Here is a 13311-nt window from a genome sequence, read left to right on the forward strand (position 1 = left end):
TGAAGTAAAGGCGACTTGGACTTAAGACTTTGGTTGTTAATCAAGTTGGAGTGTCTCGGAGTAGATTTTGTTATTTCTAAGGAATGGAATTTAGAGAGTTGTGATGCTCTAACGCTACTGATGGACTGTGAAGTTGTTGTTTGAGTAGCCTTGTATGAGGTGTCTTTGTTGGATCAGTGATTTAGGAAAGTTTTGTGGTAGACTTTGTTGTAGGAGTTATTGACGTTGTTGGAAACGTTTTGGAACTCGAGTAAGAATTAGGAGTATGAAGAGATGAGTAGGATCTCAGGTATTTTGTTTTGAGATGTTGTTAGAAGTGTTTTGGTACGTAGCTACAAGACGTCGGTGTTAGCTGGTTCAGATGATCTTGGGAGATTTATGAATTATGGAATCATAGTGCTTCTGTGCTATGAGAAAAAGTTGGAAAAGAATATTATTAATGTTAGTACTGATAGTTTATACTCTATTATGATTGTCGGCTACCTATTGACAAATTGAGGACTTGATCACCCTTAATCTCTTGTTGATAATAGACGGAATCGTATTGGACGTGATAGGCTTATCTGGCTAGTTTGATAATATTGGAAGTGAATGAGTCGGTGCAAGGTGGTACGATGTTGTTTATGTTGTCGACGATTTTAGATGTCCTTGAGAAAGAGCAATTGTGGGAATTGCGGATAGTTGTGCATTTGTATAAGTGTTTCTTGAAGGTTTCATTGATTCATCGTCGAAAAGAGGAATTTTGTCTTGGAGTTCTATTTTGACGGATTTAGTTCCTAGAACTATTGTTGTGTCGAGGGTTCCATATCGGATGCCAACCTCTGAGTTGAAAGAGTTGAGGAGTCAACTTAAGGATTTTCTTGAGAAGAGGTTTGTTCGTTCAAGTGTGTCGCCGTAGGGTGCATGTGTTTTGTTGGTTAAGAAGGAAGGTTCTACGAGGCTTTGTGTCGATTTTAGACAATTAAGGAAAAGTATCCACTTTCGAGGATTGATATTTTGATGGATCGGGTTGGTTTGAGCTTGTTTGTTTTGCAAGTTTGATTTGAGGTATGGGTATCATCAGTGTGAAGATGATCATGCTAAGTACTTGAGAATTGTTTTGTCCGTGTTGGGAAGAAGAAGATGTTTGCTAAGTTTCCTTGTATGAGTTTTTGGTTGAGTGAAGTGAATGTTCAAGGGGTAAGTGGTGGTTTATGCTTTTATGCAAGTTAAGATTTTTGAAAGGATTTATCTGTCACAAGATTTAGAGTTGGCAATTGTTATTTCTGTTTGGGAAGTTTGAAGGCACTAATTATTCGGATCGAGATTTGTGTGTGTAAGTGACTACAAGAGTTTGAAGTATTTGTTTGATCAGAACGAGTTGAATATGAGAAACCATTGCATACGTCTATGTTGATGATTCGAGTATTGTGATTGTTGAAACAGTTGTGAGATTTGAGTTTGGTTCGTAAAGCGACTTCTTCAAGTGTTGAGCTTTATATTTGGAAGCTTACTTATGGTATTCTTGATGAGATTAGAAAAGGTCGGAAATCGGATTTGAATGGGTTGATAAGATGACATTTATTCTTGCCTAAATGCTTTGGGTAGAATTGGGGTGTTACACAAGCTACAATTGCCCTCTCAACAACAGAAGCAGAATATGTTGCTGCTGCTGGTTGTAGCACACAAATGCTCTGGATGAGAAGTCAGCTAGAAGATTATCAGATATATGAGAGTAACATTCCTATTTTCTGTGATAATACTTCTGCTATATGTTTATCTAAGAATCCTATCTTGCATTCAAAAGCTAAACATATTGAGATTAAACATCATTTCATAAGGGACTATGTTCAGAAGGGTGTTATATCTTTAAACTTTGTGGATACAGACCATCAATGGGCTGATATCTTTACAAAACCCCTTGCTGAAGATAGGTTTAAGTTCATTCTGAAGAATATCAGTATGGATTTATGCCCAGAATGAGAAGATGAGAAGATCTTATGTATGAGTATCTTCTGAAATGAGATTGGATTAGTCTTTTATAAGAAGTTCTGATTGTGATCAATTAGAAGTAGTGATTCTGTTATTACTAACGTTTCATTGTCTAAGTTGATTCAGAATCTCTTTAAAAGTAAAACAGCTGTAAGTGGCTATCCAGATGGTAAACACGTGTTCACTATTTATGGACAAGCGTGCGTGCAGTTGAGGGGACGCCTACTTAGATAACTGTGCTAGTCACTTCTTTTGTCATTATTATCTCTCCTCACGTCATGTAACATTAAATGCCATTCATCTTTTCAGTTTCTTTTTATACTCTTCAAACGTTTCTTTTCCCTCTACTTATTTCTCTCTCTCTCTCTCTCTCTCTCTCTCTCTCTCTCTCTCTCTCTCTCTCTCTCTCTCTCTTTATCTGCATTTTGCATAAACCCTAGTTTATTCATCTTCAACCTAGCATTCACCATGAATCCGTCTTTAAGTTCCTCTCAAGAGGTTTCTCTGAAAACTCGTTACATTCCTCCATCAGAAATGGAAGTTTTGTGTAAATCTTCTGTGGACTCTGATGACTTGTGTGCTTATGGTTTCAAACCAAAAATGAAGACGAAGGCTCAAGGGTGGTCGATCTATTTGAATGGAACGGTTGGAAGGGCTGTCTGGTTCCAGGTTGAGAAACAAATCTCGAGGATCGTTGACATTGATTTCAAGACGGATCTCTCAAGATTCCAAGAAGTCTCAAGTCAGATCTCTTCTGTGATGCTGTTATCAACATTTATCCAAAGGAAAAAGACTTTCTTGAGATATTGGATGAAGTTAAGCATCATGTTCTTGACTTCTATGTTAAGGGAAAGCCCCGTTTGAGACATTAGCTCTCTTCTTGTGAACTGTCTCTCACTTCCTCCTTGAATTCATGCATTCTCCTACAGTGGAGGTTCTAGTCTGGACAGGCATGCAGAGTTTCAAGCTTTCATGGCTAGACAAACTGAGAACACCGCAGGGATTCATGATATGTTAGCTAAGATTATGTCTAAGCTAGGGTTGTAGTCCTTAAGTCCTTGTAGCTTTCTTTGTTTGATTGCATCTGTTATTATGCATACATCTTTTGTAATCCTGCTTGTTTAATCAATGAAAAGTTTAATTCTGTTTCTTTCCTTTGTCGTTTTCTACATCTGAATCTTTTATATTCTTTTTGATGTTATGACAAAAAGGGGGAGAAAATATATGATAAATTATTCGATTAAATATTATCAGTTACCGGGTAAAAAGGCCCCACATTACTAACAGAACTTGCAAAGTTCTATGCTTTAAGTTGTGTTGTTGCAGGAATTGAAGATTCTCTTTAAAGATCAACATAAGAAGCAACAAGATGAATCAAGTTCTTGGATTCTTGAAGCAAGCTGAGTGCTATGAAGCTTCAGAATCAGAATCAGAAGCAAGAAGGAAGAATGTTCAGATATTCTGATGATAGAATATGATCTGAAACATTATGTCTATTTGTTCTGATACATTCTATATGGCTCTGATACATATTATGTGTTCTGAAACATATTTTATGTTCTGACTCATTCATGCTGACTTTTGTCGTTTAGTTTTGTTCTGTAACATTTCAGGATGTAGAGATGCTCTGATGATGCTCTGGTACATTCAACAATGTTCTGATACATTCTAGCATGAAGTGATGAAAGAAGAAATTCTGAAGCTGTCCTATGGAAGCAAGAATCAGAAGCTGTGGATGTTCTGAAGATCTGAAGAAATTCAAGTTCTGAAGCTGTCCGATGGAAGCAGAAGTCAAAAGCTGTGAATGTTCTGAAGATCAAAGAAATTCAAGTTCTGAAGCTGTCCGATGGAAGCAGGAATCAGAAGCTGTGAATGTTCTGAGGATCTAAAGAAATTCAATGTTCTGAAGCTGTCCTATGGAAGCAGAAATCAGAAGTCATGAATGTTCTGAAGATCGAGCACTATGAACGTCTCTACTGAAATACTCAGGGAAGTCTTTTATTTATAAAATTCTTCTAGTATTAATTTCAGGGGGAGATTATTCATCTCAGGGGGAGATTGTTAATCTCGGGGGGAGACATATTCACATGCTTATGCTTATGTAAATTGTCTTTAGCCGTCTGCTCTTTCTGATCGCAAATTCATATCATTTATATATGTTTTTGTCATCATCAAAAAGGGGGAGATTGTTAGAACAAGATTTGTTCTGATCAATATTCTTAGTTTTGATGATAACAAGGATATGAATTTTGTGTGAGATAATGTGGTACTCTAATACATTGCAATTTCCCTTTCAGGAAATATATAAAGAGTATGCACAAATCAGCGCTCAGAAGCTTTGTCTCAGAAGGTTCAGCATGCAACATCAGAACATGATCTGGCAAGACATCAGAAGATGGTCAAGGCAGAGTCAGAACATGGGTCTATGGAAGCATCAGAAGAACTTGAGATCAGAAGTAGAAGCACTGAAGTTCTCATGGTATCACGCTCAGAAGCACTTCAAGGTCAGAAGACAAGAAGATGCTATGCACCAAGCTATTTGACTCTGATGATATTCAAACGTTGTATACACAAACATCAGATCAGAAGAAAGTACAGGTGGCAGGCTACGCTGATTGACAAAAGGAACGTTGGAAGCTATTAAAGGCAACGTCAGTAGACACATCGTGAACAAGGCTCGAGGTAGTTAACAAAAGCGTGAAACATTAAATGCAATGCTGTACGGAATACGCAAAGCATTAAATGCTCCCAACGGCCATCTTCTCAAGTGCCTATAAATATGAAGTTCTGATGAGAAGCAAGGTTACCAACTCTTGACGATTTCTATGAATACTAACTTGCTGAAACGCTGTTCAAATCAAAGCTCAGAAACTTCATCTTCATCAAAGCTCACTACATTGCTGTTGTAATATATTAGTGAGATTAAGCTTAAACGTTAAGAGAAATATCACTGTTGTGATTATAGCTTTTCAGAAGCATTTGTAATACTCTTAGAATTGATTACATTAATTTGTAAGTAACTAGAGTGATCAAGTGTTGATCAGGATACTCTAGGAAGTCTTAGCTTGTGTCTAAGCAGTTGTAATTAGAGTGATCACGTGGTGGTCAGGATACTCTAAGAAAGTCTTAGCTTGTGTCTAAGCATTTGTTCCTAGAGTGATCAGGTTGTGATCAGGATACTCTAGAAGACTTAGTCGTTGGCTAAGTGGAAAACCATTGTAATCTGTTGCGATTAGTGGATTAAATCCTCAGGTGAGGTAAATCACTCCGTGGGGGAGGACTGGAGTAGTTTAGTTAACAACGAACCAGGATAAAAATAACTGTGCAAATTGTTTTTATCGTTCAAGTTTTTAGACTACACTTATTCAACCCCCCCCCCCCCTTTCTAAGTGTTTTTCTATCCTTCAGATCAGCCTTGGTGTAGCCTTTATCCAGAACTCTCAATCCAGCAGTTAGAGTTTGAAATCTTGAGAACATCTTCTCAATATCTTCATCATCCTCCATCTTGAAGGCTTCATATTTCTGGATTAGAGCAAGAGCTTTAGTCTCCTTGACTTGAGCATTTCCCTCATGGGTCATTTTCAATGACTCATATATATCATGGGCAGTTTCCCTGTTATATATCTTCTCATACTCAGCATGAGAGATAGCATTCAGCAAAACAGTCCTACATTTATGATGATTCTTGAAAAGCTTCTTCTGATCATCATCCATTTCTTGCCTCGTAAGCTTTACGCCACTAGCTTTCACTGGATGTTTGTAACCATCCATCAGAAGATCCCATAGTTCACCATCTAGACCAAGAAAGTAACTTTCCAGTTTATCTTTCCAGTATTCAAAATTTTCACCATCAAATACTGGTGGTCTAGTATAACCATTGTTACCATTGTATTGCTCAGCAGAGCCAGATGTAGATGCAGATGGATTTGTTCGAATTTCACCAGCCATCTTTTACTGAAGCGTTTTTCTCTTCCTGAATCTTTTCTAAACACGGTTAAGTGCTTGCACATTAGAACCGGCGCTCTGATGCCAATTGAAGGATAGAAAAACAATTACAAAGGGGGGGGGGGGGTTTGAATAAGTGTAGTCTAAAAACTTAAACGATAAAAACAATTTGCACAGTTATTTTTATCCTGGTTCGTTGTTAACTAAACTACTCCAGTCCACCCCACGGAGTGATTTACCTCACCTGAGGATTTAATCCACTAATCGCAACAGATTACAATGGTTTTCCACTTAGCCCACGACTAAGTCTTCTAGAGTATCCTGATCACAACCTGATCACTCTAGGAACAAATGCTTAGACACAAGCTAAGACTTTCTTAGAGTATCCTGACCACCACGTGATCACTCTAATTACAACTGCTTAGACACAAGCTAAGACTTCCTAGAGTATCCTGATCAACACTTGATCACTCTAGTTACTTACAAATTAATGTAATCAATTCTAAGAGTATTATAATTGCTTCTGAAAAGCTATAATCACAACAGTGATATTTCTCTTAAAGTTTAAGCTTAATCTCACTAATATATTACAACAGCAATGTAGTGAGCTTTGATGAAGATGAAGTTTCTGAGCTTTGAGTTGAACAGCGTTTCAGCAAGTTTTTCAGAATAAGTTCGTTCAGAATTGGTAACCTTGCTTCTCATCAGAACTTCATATTTATAGGCACTTGAGAAGATGACCGTTAGGAGCATTTAATGCTTTGCGTATTCCGTACAGCATTGCATTTAATGTTTCACGCTTTTGTCAACTACCTCGAGCCTTGTTCACGCTGTGTCTACTGACGTTGCCTTTAATAGCTTCCAACGTTCCTTTTGTCAGTCAGCGTAGCCTGCCACCTGTACTTTCTTCTGATCTGATGTTTGTGTATACAACGTTTGAATATCATCAGAGTCAAACAGCTTGGTGCATAGCATCTTCTTGTCTTCTGACCTTGAAGTGCTTCTGAGCGTGATACCATGAGAACTTCAGTGCTTCTGCTTCTGATCTCAAGTTCTTCTGATGCTTCCATAGACCCATGTTCTGATTCTGCTTTGACCATCTTCTGATGTCTTGCCAGACCATGTTCTGATGTTGCATGTTGAACCTTCTGAGACAAAGCTTCTGAGCGCTGATTTGTGCATACTCTTTATATATTTCCTGAAAGGGAAATTGCAATGTATTAGAGTACCACATTATCTTACACAAAATTCATATCCTTGTTATCATCAAAACTAAGAATATTGATCAGAACAAATCTTGTTCTAACAATATATATATATTCCTGGAGGAATTCGATTACAAAACAAAATAAGTGCGCATTACAAAAGGAAGTACAAAGTTCGAAACGACTAATTGAAATCCCTAGGAAGATTGTCCTTTATCTTCGAATACTGAACCTCCCATGAAGACATGCGAAGTTCAATCAAAGCCCGTTGTTTCTTCAATTCTTCGATTTCGGGCACTAGTTTCTGCGCAGCTTCGAAATGTTGGATTCCTAAATGTGCAACTTCAGTCAATTCCTGCTCATTTATTTGTTGAATTGTTGCCTGACGAGATTCAGCTTCTTTTATCTTCTCTTCGAGCTTAGTAATTTCTTGCTTCCAGGATTTGATATTCTGCTCACATTCGTCATACTCTTTTTGTTTCTCTGAGCGTTTAAGCTTAAGGGCGTCACCCTTTTTGGTTGCATTAGTAGCAGCTTTCCAAGAAGAACTATGAGAAGCCACCTTTGTAGTAAGTTGTTCATCAACATTTCGCTTTCGAAGAATGTTTGACTGAAGCTGTTCGATCAGAGAACCCAGCAAAACAATCACCTCTGAGACTTCTTTGGAAACCAGAAATAGATCCACCTTCTTCAAAAGTTGGTTTAAGCTATGACATTTGGTAGGGTCCTTACTTAGAACTTCAACAAGGTTGGTTTCAAAGAACTTTTCCTTTATCTGATGAAGAAGACTAGGAATATCATCTTTGTCACCAGACTCCGCTTGAACAGTTGAAGAAGCTTCGAGCCCAAGAGGCGAAATGCTATCAACATTCATCATGGCCTTGAGGAAGTTGAGAGGATCAGTTTGCTTAAGTTGCTCCAATTCTGAAGGGGTGGGCTTTGCTGGGGCAGGCGTCGAAGTAGTTTCAGGAGAAACTATGGTCCCAAAGGGTGAAGTTTCGTGAGGACCAGCTGTGGCTAGTTTGGAAGTTTCCTCCATAGCATCTTGTTCAGACACAGTATCTTCACTACCAGTTGGTTGTTCAGCTGCATTGACACTGCCTGAACCCTGACGATCTTCTCCCATATTGTCGTTCGTGTGAGTAGGAGGAGAATCATCAGTTGAATGGCTTTCTTCAACTAGCATAGTAGGAATAATGGTCGCAAGGGGCTGAGCATCTTCGACAACTGGCGAAAGCACGTGAGATTTGTCTGCATTGAGTAATTAGAACACATTATGATGGGACGGTTGGAAAAAATTTATTCGTCATAAAGAAGAACATATGCTTACCTTGGAGATTATCAAGGTCGATGGTGAGGTTGAAAGCCTTAAGATTGGAAGTAGCTGTGCCAGCATCGTCCTACAGTTACAAGGTAAAATGTCAACTTGATCGTTTACGTTAAAATTTACAGAAATGATTATGTTATGAAATTCAAATACCTTGGCTGGAATATTATCTGGACTTGAGTTATGGCTTTCCACAACGAGGACATTACTAGCGGCTTTTAGGGGTGACTCTTTAGAAGACACTTTATCACTTGGCGAAGTAATCTTCGAAGAACCAGACCCCTTTTCTTTGCCTGAAGGAGTGACAGTCTTCTGTCTTTTCTTGTGTCCTTGCCTGGTGCGAGGAGGAGATTTGTCTTCCTCATCTGAAACCACTGTTTGAGAAGCTTTTCGCTTCGAATGTACCGGAGGTTTCGAAGTCTGAAGAATATAAATTGAGCAAAGTAAGTACTATCCACAGAATATACAAGTTGGAATATAAAATGCGTATGTACCGTGGGTTTCTTGCCGGCCGTGGTAGAATCACTCCCACTTGTCTTGTTGCTCTTTGAAACTCCAGAATCTTTTTGTACAGCGGCTTCTTTGATCTTTCTCTTTCGAGCAACGACTGTAGTTGAAATTGGAATCAGTATTTCAGCGAAAGAAGAAAAAGTTAGTCGAAAGTTGTCTAAACCCAAACCTTCAGGTATTGGAGTCAAGACACGAACATGTTCAAGATCTATATGAAGATGTCCTTTGAAAGTATCCAGGGTATGCTTAGTCGGGACCACTCGTTCAGCGCGTTTTTTAGTGCTTTCCTGAAGAATTTTAAAAGCGTTCCCACACACGAACCAGTCTGGGAAAGGAGGGCTTAAAGCCACACCAAAAGCAGCACTTGGCAGTGGAGGGAATTTTGGAGGATTAAGTTTGAAAGCCACTTCATAACGCAGTTCTGGTCGAACAGACGGGGGCAGTTTCAACTTATCCAGTTTAGCAAAAAACTTTTCGCGTAAAATGACTGCAGCTTCACGAACGGTCCGACTAAGGTCATCAGGCCTGTAAATAGTCTCAAAGAATTTTTGAAAGGCTTGGATTTCTTTAATATGGGTCGAAGTACCTTTGTGAAAGTTTTCCTGCACATCAGCAAAAGCTGCGGTTAGTTCTCGAGTAAGGCTCTCAGCATCAAAGATTTGTGTGGTGTAGTAATCTGTCCACCATTGATGGAAATCTGGAGTGGAATAAAAAGCAGGTTCGAAAGAAATAGGAGAAAGATTGGCAACACCAGTGTATCTGGCAATTTTGGACTCGCACTCTTCTTCAGTTAGATGTAAAGTGTATAGACACATGTGGTTCCTCTTGTCATACAAGCATTTGGGTTTCATCTGGACTAATCCAAACTGTCTTGATACAAGGTTTGGTTGGTAGCCAAGGAGAACACATTGGCCCTTTGAGGGTCGAAGTCGGTGATAGAATAGCCTTGGGGTAAGAAAAGCTTCCCAAATAATCATGGATTCAGTTTGTTGATCTGGGGATATTGCTGGAAACCTTCGAGTGAACCATTCAGGACCCACTGTCCTGTTTACGAATGGAGCCATCGAAGGGCTGAATTGATAACGTTGGGCGAACATCATTGTATATGCTAAAAAATGCTTAAGAAGCTTCCCAGTTTCTTCTTTTGGAGTAAGCAGAGCCAACCGTGTTCCTTCTACAGTTCGATTTTTTATGTTTGGATCTTCTTCGTTAACAGTACCTCGAAATGGGAGGTGAGCTTCGAAAGTAGCATTAAGCCACAGTTGCAGAAACCAGAAAGGACCAGCAAAGAGCAGAGATCCTGATTCATAACTCTTAATGAGGTCTGTTGCTTCACCTAGATTCTCATAGAGAAACCCTATAATTAACTGGCTCAGGTTTAGTTGTGTCCCAACATGTAGTTGATTGGCCATACAAAGATACCTCTTTGCTACCTGTATGGACCTAGAACAGAAAACGCACCTCGAGAGCCATAATGCTAAGAAAGCAATATGCTCTTCGTCCGAGACTACCTCATTATTCCCGTCATGATATTGTTGAATGAACGCAGTATAAGTAATTGTTGCTTCGCTAAAGTTAATGGTATCGGTATCCATGACATTGGGGTCAAAGGTCTCTCCGGTTGGTCGAAGCCCCGTGATAGCAGCTATGTCGAAAAGAGTGGGGGTGACCATTCCACATGGAAGATGGAAAGTGTTATGGGAAGCATCCCAGAAATGAACTGATGCTACTAACATGGTTTGGTTGTATTCTAAACCTGTTTTGGATAATTGGATTAAGTCATAAATTCCCAGTTGTTTCCAGAAAGAAGCCTTTTGTTTTTCTACTCTTGCTAGCCAGGCGTAGTACAATTCAGGGTCTTTTGCTAAAGGAATTGACCTAAAAACTTTCACAAAATTGGTTACGTAGTTTAACCTAATTTTCTCTAAGGCTGAAGGGGTTACGATCGAAGTATCTTCTGCACCATTAGGATCTGCTAAGATTGGACGGCCATCTTCATCTATCTTATTCTTACTAACTAGGGGCCTAGTTTTATAATAAGCAGGAAAGAATTTATTCAAAGCAGAATTACTTTCTCCTGGTAAAGATCCCATGAAGGCATGAGTTTTTCCAAAAAGTTCAAAGGGAATGATTACCTGAGAAGCATAAATGGCGCGCACTTCTGCAGTATTTGGGTTTGGTATGTACACTTGATCCCCCATCTGTGTAGATTTCTGAAGTTTCAAAGCGGGTTGAAGAACGTTTGAGGAAGACGCCATGAGTAAGTTTGATTTGGGAAATGGGTTTGAATGTAATCAGAGACGTTCTTTTCTGTGGAAAGAATGAGGAAATAGAGGTGAAAGTTATATGAGGGTATGAGTTCATGTATTTAAAGGTTTAACGGAAACCCTTTCAAATCTTTTGGGTAAAAGCCAAGAGACACGCGGCAGGCGTTGATTTAATCCAACGGCGGTCGAATAGTTATTAGCTTTACTCCTAGTATGTAGGAGTAATGATCATGAAGTAAGACCAGAACGTGGGAATGTAAGTTATGAGTAGACATCTTTGAAAATGACAAGACGTTTTGGAAACAGAGTCATAAATGATTGTGACGTCAGTCAATAGTCTCGGAACTCTAAAACGAAATCTTATTACAACAAGAAACGCCTATTTCTCTTGTTTTTCGAAACAGGCATTTATTGGGGGCAATTTGTTAGCTGAAGATTTCGTTTGAGAAGAATGTCCTTCGAAGATTTGGAATTCAAAGGAAGATGGTTACTGATGATCATCTTTGAAGATAAAAATGGTTACTGATGGCCATGCTTCGAGAATGATGTTTAAGTTGGAACAAAGATAGTTAGCACTGAAGCTAAATTCGAAAAGAATAGTCTTTGGGACTTAGACGTTTTTGCAAAATATGCGAAGTACTGAAGCTTAGCGTGTTTTCGTGGCATTCTCGATTCTGATTATGTTGCCACACGTCAAAGGGAGATTCAGGCGGGATGATTTGAATTTCGAAGTAGTTTATCTAACCGCACGAAGACAGATGGCATCCCTGGATTTTCTGCGGGCAACGTGGCATTAGATTAGTGTAGGACCGTTAGGGTCGAAACTAGTATAAATAAGGGTCTTAATGTTAGGATTCCGTGTGTTCATTTTGTACAAATCACTCACATATTACTCAAGTATCAAGTGTTAAGAGAAAGAGTTCGCTGAGAAATGTACGTATGACACCAACACCACTTTAAATACATGTGTATTTTTTCTTTATTCAAGTATCTTTCGATATTACTGCATTCCATTTATTTTATGTCATTTATATTCCTGCACTCTTTACTTTCATGTCATCTAATTTTTGAAGCATTTAACTTTTCTGCACTTTAAGATTCTTGCACTTTTACAATTTTATGTTTTATCTTTAACTTACCTTTCGCTGATGTTATATTTACGTGTATAACAAGGTGATTGCTAATCTTTACTTCCTTGATTAAGTATTTCTTATTTCAAGACACACCAACCATAGACATAATTCGAACTATCATGAATAACAACCTTTTTGACTATGTCCTAGGATCAATCTAGTCGATCCTGCGAGTAACCAAATCATATTTATTATAATTTGGAAGACTAGCGGTTGTTTACCGGAAATCACCGTAAACACCGCGGAAGACACTCAACTTCCCCCGGACCAAGCGACGAGGAAGACTTCCGCAGCCCTTTGTCAGAGGAGATCCGACGAGCCCATCTGCCCCGGGGAATGGAGAAACCCCCTTTGTCAGAGTCCGAGGATCTATCAAATGTCGGATCTTTCCGACCACACTAAGGAAAGGAGCGATGACCTGGTACAGGAACCTTCCTCCCAACTCCATCCACTCCTGGGCAGAACTCAAGAAGCTCTTCTCCAACCACTTCACAGCCTCTCGCCGACAACCGAAGTCCAAAGCGACCCTCGAAGCTGTGATCCAAGGAACCGACGAGCCCCTCCAGGAATATCTCGACAGATTCAACAAAGAGGCCGTCCAGGTGCAAACAACCGACCACATGAAGAGATACCTCCTGGAGCGAGGACTCCTCTCCGGGAGCGACTTCAAGAAGGCCATCAAAATTGAGAAGGTGGGCACCATGGATGCCCTCCTTCTCAAATCCCAAGCCTACATTGCTTTCGAGGAAGGTGAAGCAGCCGTAAAGAAAGCCTCAAGAGGCAACGACACTGCCCGCAAGTCGAGCCAAGACTATCCTCCTTCGCGCCGAGGCCACAAAAAAAGAAAAGATGACAGACCCCGCGACACGAAGGAACACCGAGGACCAGCTGGTCGTTTCAATGACTACACTCCCCTGAACGTTTCGTGCGAACGCATTCTAGCCGAGTGCAGG

Source organism: Vicia villosa, linkage group LG3, assembly GCF_029867415.1.
Source record: "Vicia villosa cultivar HV-30 ecotype Madison, WI linkage group LG3, Vvil1.0, whole genome shotgun sequence".
NCBI lineage: Eukaryota > Viridiplantae > Streptophyta > Magnoliopsida > Fabales > Fabaceae > Vicia > Vicia villosa.